At 47.9% G+C, this 14,940-nt stretch overlaps 1 non-coding gene across 1 annotated transcript; it reads left to right on the top strand.

The window, feature by feature from the left end:
• Positions 1 to 13,460: 13,460 nt before the first annotated feature.
• On the top strand, positions 13,461 to 13,574 carry trnal-caa (transfer RNA leucine (anticodon CAA)). The gene is made up of 2 exons: positions 13,461 to 13,498; positions 13,540 to 13,574. It is a non-coding gene; the product is annotated as a tRNA-Leu (tRNA).
• The last annotated feature ends 1,366 nt before the right edge of the window (positions 13,575 to 14,940 follow it).

The following is a 14,940-nucleotide window of genomic DNA, read 5'->3' on the forward strand; positions in this document are numbered from 1 at the left end:
CAGAAAATGGGTATAACTGAAGGTGACGACGTCGTTGCTTTTAATGCATTTGGTCAATAATTACTTCGTTGAACGTGTCAGAGCTTCCTTCTCCCCTTGTATCCCCTCCCCCCCGATCCCGTCAAAAGCCGAGCCCCGCTCCAAACGCACACTGATTTGCAAAATCGAAAACAACATTTACCTCTGATTTTGAAACCGGACGGTGTTCAGTGCTGTCTGGGATGATGAATGTGCCGACCATGAACCAAGAATTCAGTCTGCGCTGCTCCTCCCGACGCTTTTCGGTTATAGAGAGTCAGTCGCTGATCACAGGTAGACAGGTCCGGATGAGCCGGGGTTAATGAGGCAGTCCGCCGTTCTGGTTCCACACCTCCTCACCGGTCTGGTACAGGTCTGTCAGCGGGAGGAGAGGGGACTAGGAAAAATGTAGCCAACACAGATAGAATTACAGAGGCTGTGAGAATCTTCCCTTGCCGTCGCAAATAGTTTCTGTCTGGATTTCCGTGTAGATCTCTCTTTTCCTCATTATTCCTGTGACGCAACCAGCAAGGCGGAGAATCTCCGTTTTATTCAGCCAGTGCCAGGCTGTCAAGTTGATCCAGCGGGATGAGGTACCACCCTCTGTATGAACGGGGCTGTCCGGCGCAGGGCGCGTTTCAGCTCAAACACTCCACACCGGTCACAGCTATTTCAGGGTCAAATTACTTAAGGCGTAACAGCGGGGAGGATGAACTAAGGAGTGGCGTTACCAGTCAGAGAAAATGTTACGGCAGTGTTCAGTCAGGAGAAATCGTAGAACTCGACAAGTGAGGCGTTCTGTGTGGAAATGAGAATTAAGAACTGTATGGCCACGTTGGTGGGACTATATTCAAGACAGCCCAACAGTCCTAGAGATTTAGAGGAACACATTTGAAAGATCTCAGACAGTTGCAAGAACCTTGTAGTTGCTATAGTAGGTGATTTTAATTTTCCACATAATGACTGGGAATCCCGTATTGTAAATGGACTAGGTGGCATAGAGTTGTTCAAACGTTTTCTTCATCGGTAGGCAGAAATCCCAATTACAGAGCGTGAGATACTGAATCAGTAATTAAGCAATGGGGCAGGGCAGGGGACAGAAGTTTGTGTGTGGGGATACTTTTCATCCACTGACCACGAGAACCTTGGCCGAATGGTAGGAGACTGCGAGTGGGAATAAAAGTGTCGTTTTTATGGTCGGCTGCCAGTGACTGGTGGTGTTATGCAGGGGTCGGTGTTGGGAGCATTTCTTTTCCTGCTGTATATTAAAAATTTAGATGATAGAATCGATGGGTTTGTCGCCAAGGTTGCAGATGATACGGATGCATGGTTATGCACTTTGGTAGTAGAAATAAATGTTCGTACTATTTGCAGATGGGCTTGGGAATCCTTGCAGAACACCCAGAAGTTTATCTTGCATGTTCAGTCAGTGGTCAAAAAGGCAAATGCCATGATTGCATTTATTTCAGGAGGTCTAGAATACAAGAACGAGGATGTGATGCTGAGGCTTAAAAAGGCCCGGGTGAGGCATCACCTTGAGTATTGTGAACAGTTTCGGTCCCCCAGCTTAGAAAGGATGTGCTGGTATTTAAAAGGGTCGAGAGGAGGGACGATTCCAGGAAAGAAAGGGATATCACACTAGGAAGGTGTGATGACTCTGGGTCAGCACTCGCTGGAATTCAGAAGTATAAGTTCGGGGGTGGGGGAGGATCTCATTGAATCCTTTTGAATGTTGAAAGGCCTAGACAAAGTAGATGTGGAAAGAACGTGAGAGGGTCCAGGACAAGAAGACGCAGCTTCAGGATGGAGAGCCACAGGGATCACAGGCGCTTTGTCGTTTGCTGTTTGTCATCTATAATGATTTATAGGATAATCTGGTTCACTGATGAGTACATTTGCGGATAGCACCAGGTTTGGGGCTGTGGTGGACAATGAGGACGGTATCGTGGCTTGCAGAAGGATCTGCACCAATTGTAAAGATGGGCTGAAAATGGCCCGATGGAATTTAATGCAGAAAAGAGCAAGGTTTTGCACTTCTGTCGGACCAACCACGGTCATACGGCGGCGAAGTCTGATCTGAAGAATTATGTGCAGCTTCGTTCACCAATCTGCAGGAAAGGTGTAAACAAGGTTGGAGGAGGACAGAAAAAAACAAAACAGGATGTTGCCGGGTCGGGGGGGACCTCAGTTATAAGGGAAGTTTGAGCAGGGTAAGAATGGATTCCTCAGAAAGTGGAAGATTGAGAGGGGATTTGATAGAGGTGCACACAATTACAAGGGGTGTAGATGGAGTTGGTGCAAGCAGGCTTTTTTTCTACTTAGGTTGCATACGGCTACAATCGGGGTGAAATGTGAGAAGTTTATGGGGAAGGTGAGAGGAAACACAGAAACTTATATAACCTACAACACAATACAGGCCTTTCGGCCCAGAATGCTGTGCCGAACATGTACTTACTCTAGAAATTACCTAGGGTTGCATTTAAGTAATTCGTCTTCACTCAGAGGGTCGTGACAGCATCGTGAAACAAGGGGTGCGGGCGAGCTTGAGTTCAAAGTTCAGTCGAAGTTTGCATGGATACATGGATAGCAGGGATATGGAGGGTTATGAGCCCGGTGTAGGTAGGTGGGTGTAGGCAGTTTAACTGGCTTCGGTATTGCCTCGATGGGCTGAAGGGCCTGTTTCTGTGCTGTCGTTTTATATGACTCTCTGTTCCGGGACACGTAATTTCACCCTTTCTTCTGGGAACAAACCAAACCCGTTCGCCGATGTATGATTCTCAATGTCACCAAGACCAAGGAGATGGTGGTGGACTTTAGGAGATCTAGGCCTCATATGGAGCCAGTGATCATTAATGGAGAATGTGTGGAGCAGGTTAAGACCTACAAGTATCTGGGAGTACAGTTGGACGAGAAGCTAGACTGGACTGCCAACACAGATGCCTTGTGCAGGAAGGCACAGAGTCGACTGTACTTCCTTAGAAGGTTGGCGTCATTCAATGTCTGCAGTGAGATGCTGATGATGTTCTATAGGTCAGTTGTTGAGAGCGCCCTCTTCTTTGTGGTGGCGTGTTGGGGAGGAAGCATTAAGAAGAAGGACGCCTCACGTCTTAATAAGCTGATAAGGAAGGCGGGCTCTGTCGTGGGCAAAGTACTGGAGAGTTTATCATCGGTAGCTGAGCGAAGGGCGCTGAGTAGGCTACGGTCAATTATGGAAAACCCTGAACATCCTCTACATAGCACCATCCAGAGACAGAGAAGCAGTTTCAGCGACAGGTTACTGTCGATGCAATGCTCCTCAGACAGGATGAAGAGGTCAATACTCCCCAATGCCATTAGGCTTTACAATTCAACTGCCAGGACTTAAGAACTTTTTTAAAGCTATTATTAATGCTTTTTGAGTTAGTGATTTAGATGCATATCATATTATTACTGAGTTAAGTATTGTATGTAATGAGTTTTTGCTACAACAAGTGTATGGGACATTGGAAAAAATGTTGAATTTCCCCATGGGGATGAATAAAGTATCTATCTATCTATCTATCTATCTATCTATGACTATTCATTTATTGACACCAGCACCAACCGATTATTGTATTTCCATCCTGGCAAATTCTTTTAAGAAACACCTTCGCCCTCGGTTAACACTGCGCCAGAAAGATTTGAGAAATTTATCTTTCTTAAAAGACGCCAGTTCTAAAAGGGAGTGATAGGTTGTTTGGAAATGGGCGCTATTGAGGGAGTGACGCACGAACTTGCGATGGCCGTCCTCACTGTTATTGGAATGGCCGTCGGGGAGGGAGAGTCGGAGAAACTAACAACCTTCACCGCAGTTAACCCGGCTGACTGGAAGGGAATGACGCATTGATTGAAAATTATAACAAGTCCGGGTGTTATACCATTCATAATGGTAGCCAGGAAAGGAATGATCCCCTATTTTTAAAATGTTCACGGCAGTGCAGACCAAAGCTCAGCACTTCGGCAAACTGCAGAAAGAGAACGGAGAGAGTGAGTGGAGAAGACAGAGGGTGCAGTGAATAAAGAAGTTGGGGGAAGGAGAGCTAAAGGGATCGGAGTTAAAGAGAGAGAGGAGAGAGATTTGGATAGTAAGAGAGGAAACAGGAAAATAGGTAGTGAGATTGATAAGTGGGAGAGGGTGGAGGGAAGGAGGAAAAGAGTGAGTGAGAGGGAAAGCGTTGAAGGGGATGAGGTCAGTGAAAGTGGGAGAGAGTTGTTATAGGTGGTGGCAGAGAGGAAGAGAGATAGGAGGAGAGAGAGTGAGGCAGATGGAGATGGTGGCATGGAGAAGGGGAAAGATTGAGAGGGATAGAGTCAGAAAGGAATGACAGAAAAACAGAGAGAAAGTCTGAATATGATGGAGAGTGAGAAACACCCGTATTAGCGACAGAAATATGTGACAGAAAGCGAGAGAGGGAGTAGATGAAATAGAAAGGGAGAGGGAGAGAGGGAAAGAAACCGGGGCAGAGAGAGAGCAAAAGATTGCAAAACAGTTAGCTTGAAGGAAAGAGTTTGCAACGTGGGATACGGGGATCTGTCCTGTGCGTAGGAAGCCCCCGTTGTGGCGTAGGGAACAGTGCAGAGGTACATAAAATTCTGAGGGGTATAGATAGGGTTAATGCATGCAGGCTTTTTCCGGTTAGGTTGGGTATGACTGGAACTAGAGGTCATGGGTTAAGTGTGAAGCGAAAGGTGAACTATTTAAGGTGAACATCAGGGGAAACTTCTTCGCTCAGAGGGCAGTGAGAGTGGGAACTAATGGAAGTTGGACGTGGGTTTGATTTCCAATAACGAGACATAGGTTCACAGTCATAGAGATGTACAACACAGAAACAGTTCTTCGGCCCATCTATTCTGTGAAAAGGACTGCCTATTCTCATCGACCTGCCCTCGGACCACAGCCGTCCATGCCCCTCCCATCCATGTGTCTATCCAACCTTCTCTGAAACGTTGAAAACGAGCTCACATGCACCAATGCGGGAGCAGCTCGTCCCACATTCTCACCATGCAGTGTGTGAAAACGTTTCCCCTCATTTCTCTCAGAATATAGATATAGATTCTATCGCTCTCCCCTGCTGCAGGAAGGGTTAAATACAATATTAAAGCGGCTTTCCACACACCCGAATGAGAGTGATTTGCGGAACCGGCTCGATTTGATTTCAGCCCAAAGGCGGTTCCCTGTTCTCAGGAATGTGACCGGACAAGCAGCTTCTCGCACACAGACCCTGGACTACGAGTTTCACAGAACAACAGCTCGTACCTTCCCAATCAATCAATGATCTGGCCTCTTCTCCTTCCATTCCAGTCCTGCTGAAGGGTCTTGAATCGAAACGGCAAATCTTTCTTCCCATCCATAGATGCTGCCTGGCCTGCAGCGTTTCTCCAGCATTGTGTGTGTTGCCCTGGTCACGAAAGATCGGCGAGAGGGCGCGGGCGGGGGCCGTGGGCGGAGCTAGCTGAACGAAACTACTTCAAAACTCGCTTAGAATATTCCTGGGGAATTAAGATGAGAATAATTCATTTTCTGATATGTATTTTGTATCTTTATTTGCAAACAACCCGTCGAGAATGTTCCGACGTTTCTTCATAGCTCAGTGATATTTGCACCTCAGCCCCAAACACCCGCCTTCTCCCCGTATCCCTTCATGCCCTGACCAATCAAGAATCTATAAACCCCTGCCTTAAAAATACATACAGACTTGAACTGCACAGTTACCACTCACTGTCTAAAGAAATTCCTCCGCATCTTCGTACTGAAAGGACGTCCCTCTATTCTGAGGCTGTGTCCTCTGGTCTTAGACTCTCCCACCATAGAAAAGATCATCTCCACATCCACTCTATCTGTATCCTCTGGTCTTAGACTCTCCCACCATAGGAAACATGCTCCCCATCCACTCTATTTCACCATTCGATAGGTTTCGATTAGGTCACCCCTTATTCTTCTGAATTCTGCTGAATACATGCCCAGGGCCACAAAACGCGCTTCATATAACAAGCCTTTCAATCCTAGAATAATTTTCGTGAAACTCCTTTGAACCCTCTCCAGTTTCAGCGCATCCTTTCAACGATCAGGGACAAGAATTGCTGACAACGCTCCAAGTGAGAATTTCGTGAGAAGATGGCAGCGCGACGGCAGGGCCCAGCGGCTACTCCAGCAATGAATATCTGTTATCTGTAAGTAGGGGCCGTGCACAATCCTGATTTGATGGAGACGGACGTGAGAAGCACGGAGGAACATCTGGTGAAATTTCTGACATGCCTGTTTCGCTTCCGCTGCTCCTGTGCGATCGATAAATCTCCGGAGTAGGAGGCCCCGAATCCTCGTCCTTGAGAATAATATGACCCGATCCGAGACACCCCTGATCTGGGCACCGGGGAGGCAACATACCACGTGGATCTCACTATCGCTCCAACAGAACATCGTCCCTCCGACTAAGGAATCTCCTATCAACACCGCAATTATCTTCATCTCTCTGCGCTTCTGAGCCGCAGAACCAGACTCAGTGCCAGAGAGCCGGTCACTATGGCTCCTCCCGGGTAGGTCGTCGCCCTCAATAGTATCAAAAGTTGTGTATTATTAATAAGAGGGACGGCCACAGTGGCTGAGCAATTCCCCTCCTTCTCCTGACAGCCACCCAGTTGCCTGTGTCCTGCAACCTAGGGGTCACTACCTCATTTTAGTTCCAGTCTATCACCCACTCATTATCCCGTGTGAGTCGAAGGTCATCGAGCTGCAGCTCCGGTTTCTTAATACCTTCTCTCAGGAGGCGCTACTCTGTGCACCTGATACAGATGTGTTTATCTGGGGAACTGGAGTTCTCCCAGACTTCCCACATCCCACACACAGTACAGAACCCTTCCCAGGAGCCATTCGCTCTAATCTGCACCGCCATAACAAATGAGGAATGAACCACTGAGGGCACAGAGAGAGTAACCTATAAGACAATGTACCTCACCCAAACCTGATCTCGCCTAAATCTGATGTGCCAAAGCCATTCTAAACAGTGGCACACGCAAAAAGAGCAGTCTCTCCGCTTACACTTGAATTATTCTTATTGGCCCTCGGGTTCAAATCAGATTACTGCCTGAAGTAGCCGTTTTGAGGGGCTCGCTGACTTACGAATGCACATTTCTCTGTTCACAAGAGCATCGGTGACAACTGATTTGGAGGAAACCAATCGCATGAGTGCTTGCGAAGGCACATGTAAGCTTTTAGTTTGCCATGCATAACATTAATATTGCACTAATTGTGTATTTGTATCCCGTTTTCAGTGTGAATTCTGGACCCCAGCAGTGACTGGGAAATCGAACGGTTGCTGGGCAACACGGTCTGGAAGAGGAGACGCGTTTCTCGCTCCTATTCACTCATCCTGCAGACTCCCCATCGCTCTTTGCGCTACTACACGGCCCCGCCTACTGCACACGTGCCCTCTCACGGAGCTTCCGCAGCATCGCGGTCCGTGGGGCAAGCGGTACTCCTGTCATCTCCCAGACAACGAGAACCTCTCGTCAAATGACTTGCGCGATATTTTGCTTCTATTGGCATCAGATAATGTCAATCTAGGCTACCAACCAATAGGAATACGAGATTCGTCAAGAAGGCGTTCCACCCACAGACACCTCCCCCCACCGAACGCTCACTCCCGGATAAACTCGATTAAACCTCAGGGGTAAATGGTCCCCACTTTAATTGATTTCAATTTATCTCCGATGGTTTTGTCGATTTTTTTTTTATTAGCCCCACTCAATAAAATATAAGCGATGTGATTAGTGAATATGCATTTCTTTCATGTGCACTTCCAGGTCCCAACGCAGCGATCCTGAAGATGCTGGAGATCCGGAGTGACACGCGAAATGCTGGATAAACGCCTCAGGAGAGTGACCATCTCCGGAGAGGGGTAAAGTGTCGACGTTTCCAGCAGAAACACTTCATCAGCACTGGAAAAGAAGGGGGAATGAGGCAGAAAGAGAAGCTGAGGGGTGATGAAGGAGTATAAACAGGAAAGTGATTTGTCAAGCCAGCTGAGTGGAGGAATTTCTGTGGTGTGGGAGTGAGGGTGAAGTGAGAAGCTAGGAGGTGATGGGGAAAAGGAGAACTGATAAGAAGAAGGATTCTGATAGGTGAGGATTGGAGAGTGGACCATAGGAGAAAGAGAAGGAAGAGGGTCTTCGGCTAGGCAAAAGGGGGAACGGAAAAAGGAGAGTAGTAGTAGAGAGCAGAAATTACTAGAGTTTCGAGAAGTCGATGCAAATGTTGTCAGGATCTGAGATGTGAGGTGTTGCTTCCCCAACCGGATGTTGGCCTTATTGTGGTAGTACAAATGTCCGTGTACGGATATGTCTAATTGGGAACAAGAAGTGCATTTAAAAAGGTTAGTTACGGAAAAAGTTCCTGTTGTAGATGGAGCAAAACTACTCAACAAACCGACTCCCGAAGCACGTCCGGCCTCACCGGTGATAAAGAGGTTTCACCACATACAGATCTTAGGCACCGTGTGTGTTTATGTGTGTGTCTTTCTGTGTGTGTGTGTTGCGAGGGGAGACAGAGACCATTGCACAACACTCTAATTCTCCGTTTGAACCCCATCCTCACCTCCATATTCGGGGTTCCGTTGTTTTAGATGCGACAAATTTACAAAGAATTTACAAAGAATATTAAAAGGCATGGATCGAGTGGTCGTGGACGGCTACATCTAGTTGTCACAATGCCATAAATTACAACGTAAATATAGAAACGACAGACCTGCATATATACACACGATAAGCTTGCTCTGCGGCTTGAGATTCTAAATTGGAGAACGGTGCTTTATTCACAAAAGCCTCATAGCCCACAGTGACTGAACACTGATCCCAGCAATGGAACCCGCCACTGCAGCCCCACAGTGCACTATGTACTGATTGCAAAGCTACGAAATTGCATCTGAATAGCCTCCCCTCCCCCAACTCCAGTCTTCCTTTGTCATCAGCAGACTGGGACATCTCACATCTCGCTGCCTCTGCCAGGCCATTAAACTGTGAACAACTGTGGTCAGGGACTGATCTCTGGGGAACTCCAAACGCTCCCTTCTCCCAGTCTGAAAATGGGCTACTCATCCAGCCACACACTACCGGCAGTTTATCGATCTCCAATGAAAAAGCCTAATCACCTACTCCTGAGGATCAATACCATTGCTGACTCTGAGTTTACCACAGTCAGATGCCATGAGGGACACAATAATCAGAACGTCTCTAGTCGCAGCCGTGTAAATAAAATGTGATCTTAGTGAGTGTGTGGTGTATGCTCAGAATGCGAAGGCGATAAACAAACTGAGCCAAGTCACAGACTGATGAAGGGGAGGAATGATCCATTTTGATACAGAGAGGGAAGCAGAGAGTTTGATATTGACCCTGATGCCGGAACTGTAGCCAGTTAGAAGATGAAATCTTGTTCCTCCAAATGGTTTTGAGCTGTGACAGTGCTTTTTTCTGAAGGCACCATGGAGACTAAAATTATCTGAGTTGAAATGTTGTCTTCCGCCCACTGACGTGGTCTGTAAACTTTTAACAGTGTAGAAATGTCAAAAGATGTGTGTGTGGGAATCACAAACACAACAGAACGATATCTCCGCTGTATCTGTCAGTTCACCAGCGTGTGAATGCCATCGATCCTTGAATGTGGAGGCCGAGATGCTGGAGAAGACAGCGCCCACTCGCTACGAGGAGAGCCCGATCACGTGTTCATGTCCGTGATCTGATTGGATACATTGCCATGACGATAACAGCAATGTGACGTCATTCACTGTCTCTCATTTTGGAAGGGAATCAGTCGGCCATCGCAGATACACCAGCAGCTTCGCACTGGGAAGCGGCCGTTCACCTGCTCCGTGTGTGCGCGGAGACTCATTCAGTTAACCCACCTTGTGATGCTCCGGTGAGTTCACAATAAATAGAGGCCACATTTCTGTCCGGAGTGAGCAAAGAGTTTTACTCAATCATCCCAGCTGCTGCAGCACCAGCAACTTCACATCAGGGAGGAAGTTGAAATCAGCTCAGTGTTAAATGTTTAACCATCACGGTGACTGAAGGCAGCTGCAGGTTCATGAGGTACTGTTACTGTCAGATTCTGCAGTTCTTGCAGCTGCTCATCGCATCCAGGACTGAACCCTGGTCGCTGAGCATTGGAGGAGTCTGTTCTGCTGATGTTAGCCTTGAACTAGACTGGTGTTTAATACTGTGGATCCGTGAAGGTTCTGTATCAAATTCTGTGTCTCTAACACACTCACAATATACACTAGACAGGACACTCGGCCCATCTGGTCCCTGCCCATGGTTCTGTTCCATATCAGTATTTAAAAATTTATTTCTTGCCGTTTACCTCTCACTCTCTTTGTTGCAATTTGTCGCCACTCGGTGGGAGAAGAGATTTCCTGTGAATTTCGTAGAATCATAGAAATCTGCAGCAAAATACCGTTCATTATACATTGTTCCGACCATGTAACCTACTCTAGTAACTGCCTGCAAGTACCCTACCACATAGTCCTCTATTTTCCTAAGCTCCATATACCTACGATTCTCTTAAAAGACCCTATTGTACCCGTCTCTACCACCGTCCCTGGTAGTGCATTCCACACACCCACCACTCTCTGTGTATAAAAATATACCTCTGACATCTCCCTTGAACTTGGGTCCGATTACTCCGGGGTGGCGGGCGAACCGAGACGTGTGCCCCCATTGCAGAACCTGAGACCTGACTGAAACGGGCACATACAGGCGATCACCGAGTCCATTGCCGGGGTCGAAGTCATCCCGTTGGGCTTCTTTTACTTTCGACTCGATCTCCCAAGTGAGGGGGGCAACCACGCAGGATGATGGGAGGATACTTCTTGCGCTGGAAGTGTCCTCCTTGGAGACATATTGGAGTCAAACGGCATTATTCGGCCCAAATGTCGAAGTTCAAACGTTCGGCAGTCTGAACATACCCCAGGTTTTTATGAACCACAAACGGCTGTTCTGCCCCCTCCAGCCGGTGTCTCCATTCTTCCCAAGGCTAGTTTGACCGCCAGGAGTTCCCAATTCCCCACGTCGTAATTCCGCAAGGCGTGGGGAGTCGGCGAGAATAGAAGGTGCAGGGGTGAAGCTTTTCGTCCGACCTTGCTCCTTGGGACAGGACCGCTCCTATCCCGGAGTTAGAGGCGTCCACCTCGGCAGTGAATTGACTGGCTGGGTCCGGATGGACCACGATGGGAGCCTCTTCATGTCGGTGAACGCCGTCAGCTTCGGAGTCCCAACAGTAGGGGGTAGTAGGCGAGGTAAAGGGGGCTGCCACTCGACTGTAGTCTCTGATAAATCGGCGGTAGAAGTTAGCAAACCCCAGGAATTGTTGACGTTGTTTGTGGATCGTGGGCCTAGGCCATTCTTCCACTGCCCGGATCTTCTCGGGGTCTGCTCTCACCTGCCCGCTCTCAATGCTTCCCAGGAAGCTGACCGAAGGAACGTGGAACTCACATTTCTCCGTCTTCACAGATAACTTGTTCTCCCACAGTCTCTGGAGGACTTGACGGAGAAGGTGAACGTGTTCTTGAGGGGGGGGGGGGGTGCCAGAAAATATCAGGATATCATCCAGGTAAACGCATACAAACCGATTGATAAAGTCCCTCAGTCCGTCATTAATGAGGGCTTGAAAAACGGCGGAAGCATTGGTGAGGCCAAACGGCCTGACCACATATTCGAAGTGTCCAGAGGTTTATTAATGGCCGTCTTCCACTCGTCTCCCTCCCTCACCCTGACGAGATGGTAGGCGTTACGAAGGTCCAGCTTTGAGAAAATGGTGGCTCCGCGCAGTGGCTCAAATCTGAACTAACGTGGGGTAGAGTGTACTTGTTCTTAACTGTTATACTGTTTAGGCCTCTGTAATCAATACAAGGATGAAACGACCAGCTCTTCTTTTCTACAAAAAAGAAACCCACGCCTGCAGGGGAAGATGAAGGTCTGAAAATGCCCGCCATGAGGGACTCGCTGATGCTCTTCTCCATTGCCTCTCTCTCCGGTCGGGATAGATTAAAAAGGTGAGTGGTAGGTAGCGAAGCCCCGGGGAGAAGTTCGATGTCACAATCATATAGACGCTGAGGAAGCAGGAAAGGGCCCGTTGTTTACTGAATACCGGTCCCAGGCCATGGTATTCTGTGGAGACTCGCGGCAAATCGAAGTGTTCCGGGACAGGTGGGGTCGCTGGGAGATGGGGCTGACCGCAGACAGATGGCGTGTCAGACTGGCTCCATTTGGCTATCCTCCCGGTAGACCAGTCGATGTGGGGATTGTGTTGGGTCAGCTATGGATACCCTAGAACTCCCGGGGCTTGAGGTGAACGAATGAGACTGAATCGTACCTCCTCCCGACGGTTGCCGGATCGCATCAAGGTCAGGGGTGGCGTACTGTGGGTCAGCCGAGCCAGCAGTTTTCCGTCCAGAGCCCGGACCTCCAGGTGGGTACTTAGCGGCTCGCGAGGTATTCCAGCCTGGGCGGCTATATCAGCGTCCAGCAGATTGCACTCGGTACAAGAATCCACCAAAGCGGATAGGGATAGAGACAGTCGCTGGTAATTCACGGTAGCGGGGTTCTGAATCCGTGTCTTGCGAGCTGAAGGGAGTATCGTCCGGCTCACCAGGACCTCCATTTTCGCTGCTGAGCACTCCCTTTTGGTCGCTGAGGGCAGGCATCCTAGAAAATGTCCTGGCTGGCCACAATACAAACAAGCCCCATTTCTCCACCTCCATTTTCGCTGCTGAGCACTCCCTTTTGGTCGCTGAGGGCAGGTATCCTAGAAATGTCCTGGCTGGCCACAGTACAAACAATCCCCATTTCTCCACCTCCATTGACATACAAGCCTGAACAACATTCTGACTGTCATAACTCATCCATGATGGAATGATGAAACAGACACAGGAGACCGAACGGCCTTTCCGCACGATGTCTCATTTCCTTGTGAACCTTGTCACATCTTCGCTTTATCCCAAAATCATGAGATTACTGAGCCTTGTAGTCTACTTACCAACATCCATCTGTAAAGCAGCGTTGCCGGGTATAATTAAAACCTCCTGCGTTCAGTTTCTGTTGACATTGTTGCGATCAACTCCCACCCAGTTTTTAGATTCAGTCCTGTCTATAAACGTTTATTTCTCCGCTTCCCTAAATGTGAAAGCGATGAGACTTCCAAGCGTTCTCATCCATCTCAACAAACGTCCTTCCCAAATTCTTGCCGAGACGCGTCTCACGAGTCTTTGAATTGTAATATTTTACAGCTTCACTCTCCACAGAAACTGCCTAATCTGAGCAAACTGTAACACTCTCGCTTTCATTTCCGATTGACAGGATGATATATGTGTTTGTGTGGATATGACTTTCCTTACAAATCAGGCATTTATTCCGTTCTCAAACACACATCAAAAGTTGTCAGGGTGGCCGAGTGGTCTAAGGCGCCAGACTCAAGGAATGAAAGTCCATCCGACAAACGGGAGTGTTCTGGTCTCCATCTGGGGTCGTGGGTTCGAATCCCACTCCTGACAAAATTTGTCTTTAAGCATTCAATCGAGGCGACGTTATTTCTGCAAACAAACCCTGGGTTTTTGAGGTGGATTAGAAAAACTGTTGGAGGATAAGATTATGTTTTTTGTCACTGTTCATCGTATTGCAACAGATCACCGTACACCGAATTCTGAGTGAGTGATTTATTCAGAAAACAAAATCACGGTGAAGCATCTCGTCCCGAAACGCCGACTGCTTACGCTTTTCCACAGATGCTGTCTGGTCTGCTGAGCTCCTCCTGGCATACTCAGCTATTCAATATAGAAAGGTTTCTGAAGTGAAATCATTGGTTGTCAGATTATTTAATGGATGGGTATGTGAGCGTACATTATCACCTGTTGATCAAAGGTCTGATTGCTGATGGGTAGTAACTGTTCTTGAACGTGGCCGTGCGAGTCCTGAGGCTCCTGTACCATCTACACGATGACAGCAGCGCAAAAAGAGCATGGCAGGATGGTGACGACCTCTGACGGTGGATGCTGTTTTCCGATCACATCATTTTATGTGGATCTGCTTAATGTTTGGGAGTGCATTTCCCGTGATGGACTGGGCCGAATTCACTAACTTTTTAAAGATTTTCCTTCAAAGGTACGGTATTTCCGTACCACGTCTTGATGCAGACAGACAATATACTCTCTACGACACATCTATAGAAGCTCATCAAGGTTTTTGATGTCATGCTGAATCTCCGCAGTCTCCTAAGAAAGTAGAGGAAAGAGTCATACCAACAATTTAATGTTACTGACATGTCCCACCTCTGATCCTCCAAGGAGAACTGGCTCAAGGACCTCTGGTTTTCCCTCTGCTGAGGACAACAATCAGTCCTTGGTCTTGCCGACATAGAGTGGTAGGGTGTTGGCACATCTTGTTTAAAACGATCCCCTCTTAGTTGAATTGTATGCCCTAAGAGGGGATCGTTTAAAGACATGTAAACCCTGGAATGGAGATAACTTCTGCGTACTCTACCATTCTCTATGCCTCAAAATCTAAGAAACGTCTATTAGATTCCCCCTCACTTCTGATGCTCCAGAGAAAGAGAACAAGTTTACCCAAACTTTCGCTATTGCACAAACCGTCTAATTCAGGTAGCATCTTGGTGATGCTCTTCTGCACACTCTCCAAATCCGCGTCATCCTTTCTCTGGAGGATGACCTGAACGGAGTGCAGCACAATTCCAGTGCTGTGATGCTGTACGCGCTGATTCCGCACATGCTCGGCAATCTGAGACCCTGTCATCAAAGCAGTCATTCAGAATATTCCGAAATACAGATGTTTATCTGGCATGTGGAGACAGTAGTGCAGGTGCTGTCAGGGTGGCCGAGTGGTCTGAGGCGCCAGACTTAAGGC

The sequence above is a fragment of the Hemitrygon akajei genome, unplaced genomic scaffold (assembly GCF_048418815.1).
Source record: "Hemitrygon akajei unplaced genomic scaffold, sHemAka1.3 Scf000167, whole genome shotgun sequence".
In the NCBI taxonomy this organism is placed as follows: domain Eukaryota; kingdom Metazoa; phylum Chordata; class Chondrichthyes; order Myliobatiformes; family Dasyatidae; genus Hemitrygon; species Hemitrygon akajei.